Source organism: Melanerpes formicivorus, unplaced genomic scaffold (genome assembly GCF_026170545.1).
Source record: "Melanerpes formicivorus ecotype bairdi unplaced genomic scaffold, bMelFor1.0.p_v2 SCAF_21, whole genome shotgun sequence".
NCBI classification, from domain to species: Eukaryota; Metazoa; Chordata; class Aves; order Piciformes; family Picidae; genus Melanerpes; species Melanerpes formicivorus.
Window position 1 is genome coordinate 14105519 of NW_027142373.1, and position 3920 is coordinate 14109438.

The following is a 3920-nucleotide window of genomic DNA, read 5'->3' on the forward strand; positions in this document are numbered from 1 at the left end:
GCCGCGCGCTGCCAATCGGCGCGGGGCGGCTTCAGCAGGCCCCCGCCACGTGACGACGGAGAACCAATGAAAAGCGAGAACATGACCCCCCGGACCGACCCGCCCCGGAGGAGATGCTGTAGGACCCATCCCGGCCACCGTCCGCTGTCACGTGTCTCTACTTAGCCAATCGGAGCTTCCCTACGCGGGGGGGGCGGTGCTGCGAGGCGGCACTTGGCGGAGTATCTCCGGTGCCTAGCAACGCGGTTGCCTAGCAACGCGCGCACGCGGCAGCCGTGGGAGGCAGCGCAGCTTTTCCCCGGCCCGGCCCGGCCCGGCCCGGCGCACGGCCGGGACCTGCCCTGGCGCACGGCCGGGACCTGCCCTGGCACCCCCCGGTTCCTGCCGTGCCGGGACCTGCCCCGGCGCACGGCCGGGACCTGCCCTGGCATCCCCGGTTCCTGCCGTGCCGGGGCCTGCCACGCCAGCTCCGGAGAAGGACACAGGAGGGACGTGGAAGTCCTGGCGAGGGTCCGGTGCAGGCCATGGAGATGACCAGGGCCCGGGAGCACCTCCCCTACAGACAGGATGAGGCAGCTGCGGCTGTGCACAAAGGAGGCTCCGGGGAGAGCTGAGAGCAGCTTTCCAGTAGCTGCAGGAGAGCTGAGGAAGCACTGCTCAGAAGGGCTGTGGGGCTAGGAGGAGGTTTTACACTGGAGCAGGGGAGATCCAGGCTGGACACCAGGAGGAAGTTCCTTACAGCGATGTCTGGTGGAGCACAGGAGCAGGTTGCCCAAGGAGGTGGCTGAGGCCTCATCCCCAGAGACATTCAACAGCAGCCTGGCTGTGTCCCTGGGCAGCCTGCTCTGGCTGGAGCAGTCCCTGCTGCCTGCAGGGCGCTGGAGATGACCTGGTAGGGTGCCTTCCACCCTGATGCATTCTGTGACTGTGTCACACAGCAGGGGGTGCAGCTGGCCAGGCTAGGGCTCAGGGCATCTCATGGGGCCTGGTGAGTACTGGTGGACCCCTGAGTGTAGCTGGTGGGGCAGAGGGCTTTGGCGAGGCAGAGCAGGTCTTGTGCCAGCATGCCAGGTGGTGCCAGCCAGGTAGGAGAAAAGACTCAGAGAATCACAAAATGGTTTGGGGTGGAAGGGACCTCAGAGATCAGCCAGCTCCAGCCCCTGCCCTGGGCAGGGACACCTCCCACCAGCACAGGCTGCTCAAGGCCTCATCCAGCCTGGCCCTGAACACCTCCAGGCAGGGCACAGCCACAGCCTCCCTGGGCAGCCTGTGCCAGGCTCTCCCCACCCTCACTGCCAACAATTTCTTCCTCCTCTCCACTCTCAGTCTCTCCTCTCCCAGCTCAAAGCCATTGTTCCTCAGCCTGGCACTCCCAGCCCTTGTCCAGAGTCCCTCCCCAGCTCTCCTGGAGCCCTTCAGGTCCTGGAAGCTGCTCTGAGGTCTCCCTGGAGCCTTCTCTCCTGCAGGCTGCACAGCCCCAACTCTCCCAGCCTGGCCCCACAGGAGAGGTTCTGCAGCCCTCTGATCACCTTGGTGGCCTCCTCTGGAGCCTCTCCAGCAGCTCCAGGTCCTTCTTGTGCTGGGGGCCCCAGAGCTGGAGGCAGTGCTGCAGGTGGGGGCTGAGCAGAGCAGAGCAGAGGGGCAGAATCCCCTCCCTGTGCTGCTGCTCTCCCTGCTCTGGCTGCAGCTCAGCACACATAGAATACATAGAGTAAACCAGGTTGGAAGAGACCTTCAGATCATCACATCCAACCCATCAACCAATCCAACACCACCTAATCAACTAACCCATGGCACCAAGCTCCCCATCAAGCCTCCTCCTGAACACCTCCAGTGATGGTGACTCCACCACCTAACCAGGCAGCCCATTCCAATGGGCAATCACTCTCTCTGTATAAAACTTCTTCCTCACCTCCAGCCTAAACCCCCCCGGCACAGAATGTGCTGGGTGCCTGGGAGAAGAGACCAACCCCCACCTGGCTCCAACCTCCCTTCAGGGAGTTGTAGACAGCAATGAGGTCTCCCCTGAGCCTCCTCTTCTCCAGGCTAAGCAACCCCAGCTCCCTCAGCCTCTCCTCACAGGGCTGTGCTCCAGACCCCTCCCCAGCTTTGTTGCCCTTCTCTGGACACCTTCCAGCATCTCAACCTCTTTCCTAACCTGAGGAGCCCAGAACTGGACACAGGACTCAAGGTGTGGCCTCAGCAGTGCTGAGCACAGGGCAGAATGACCTCCCTGCTCCTGCTGGCCACACTGTTCCTGATGCAGGCCAGGATGCCCTTGGCCTTCTTGGCCCCCTGGGCACACTGCTGGCTCATGTTCAGCCTACCATCGACCAGCACCCCCAGGTCCCTCTCTGCCTGGCTGCTCTCAGCCACTCTGACCCCAGCCTGTAGCACTGCCTGGGGTTGCTGTGGCCAATGTGCAGCACCTGGCACTTGGATGTGTTCAGTCTCCTGCCCTTGGCCTCTGCCCATCTGCCCAGCCTGGCAAGGTCCCTCTGCAGAGCTCTCCTGACCTCTAACAGCTCAACTCCTGCCCCCAGCTTGGTGCCATCTGCAAACTTACTGCTGATGGACTCAATGCCCTCATCCAGATCATCAATAAAGATATTGATCAGGCTGGGGCCCAGCACTGATCCCTGGGGCACAGCACTGGTGCCTGGCTGCCAGCTGGCTGTGGCACCATTCACCACCACTCTCTGGGCTCAGCCTCCAGCCAGTTCCTACCCCAATGCAGTGTGCTCCCGTCCAAGCCAGGGGCTGACAGCTTGGCCAGGAGTAGTGCTGGCTCCTGGGGACTTTGTCACCACCTGACCCCCCCAAGGCCTTCTCCTGCAGGCTGCTCTCAGCCACTCCTCACCCAGCCTGGATCTGTGCTTTGTCCTCTCATCCAGATGAGAAATGAGGCACTGGGTCAGGTGTGCAGCGGGGCTGCAGGTTTCCTCTCCTCAGAGCTTGTCAGGCCCTGGCAGGGTAAAGCCCTGGGCACCCTGATTCAACCTTAGATCTGAGCCAGCTGTGAGCAGAAGGTTGGACCTCCCAGTGGCCCCCTGCCCCCAGGTTCCCCTGTGGTTCTGCAGTCTCCTCTTCACTTGCTCCCCAGCTCCTCTCCCATCTGAGCCTTGTTCAGGCCTGTTTACAAGCACTGAGCAACCCAGGGCACAGCTCTGTTTATTTCTGGGCTCTCTGAGCCCCCTCTGAGCTCCTGGGGGCTTTCTCTTTGCTTCAGACAGAGCCACTCAGTTTCAGTGTAACCAGAGTCCCCCAACATAAACAGCCCAACCACCAGCATCCCTTCTCTTCCTTACTCCCAGAGGCAATCCTTATCTTTCTCCACGCTCTGCTTTCCAAACACTCTCTCCTTTATTCTCAGTGCCAATGCTGCTCCCTTTCTTCCCCAGTGCTCCAGGCAAGCCCTTGGGCTGAGGACCTGTCCCAGCCTCCAGACCCCCCCCTGGCTGTTTACATCTTGCTCTGTCAGTCCTTCTTCATCTCTCTAAGCCCTCCTGCTGCCTCCCCTCTCTTCACACAATGGCTCAGATCAGCACTGCCTTTCCCCACTTCTGGATGAAATCAAAGGTCTGTCCCAGGCCATGCCCAGTGTGCTGCTCAGGCACGTTCTGCACATCACAGCCCTGGAGCCCAGCCTGGCCCCCAGCCCCTGCCTCTGCTCCCTCTACCCACCCTGCAGGGGATCAGAGAGTGGCAGGGGATGGAAGGGAGGGACCTCTGAGGATCATCCAGTCCAGGGCCCTGCCAAGACAGGGTCACAAGGTCACACAGGAACACATCCAGGTGTGTTTGGAAGCTCTCCACACAAGGAGACTCCGGGCCTGGATCAGGAACAGTGTGGCCAGCAGGAGCAGGGAGCTCATCCTGCCCTGTGCTCAGCACTGCTCAGGCCACACCTGGAGTCCTGT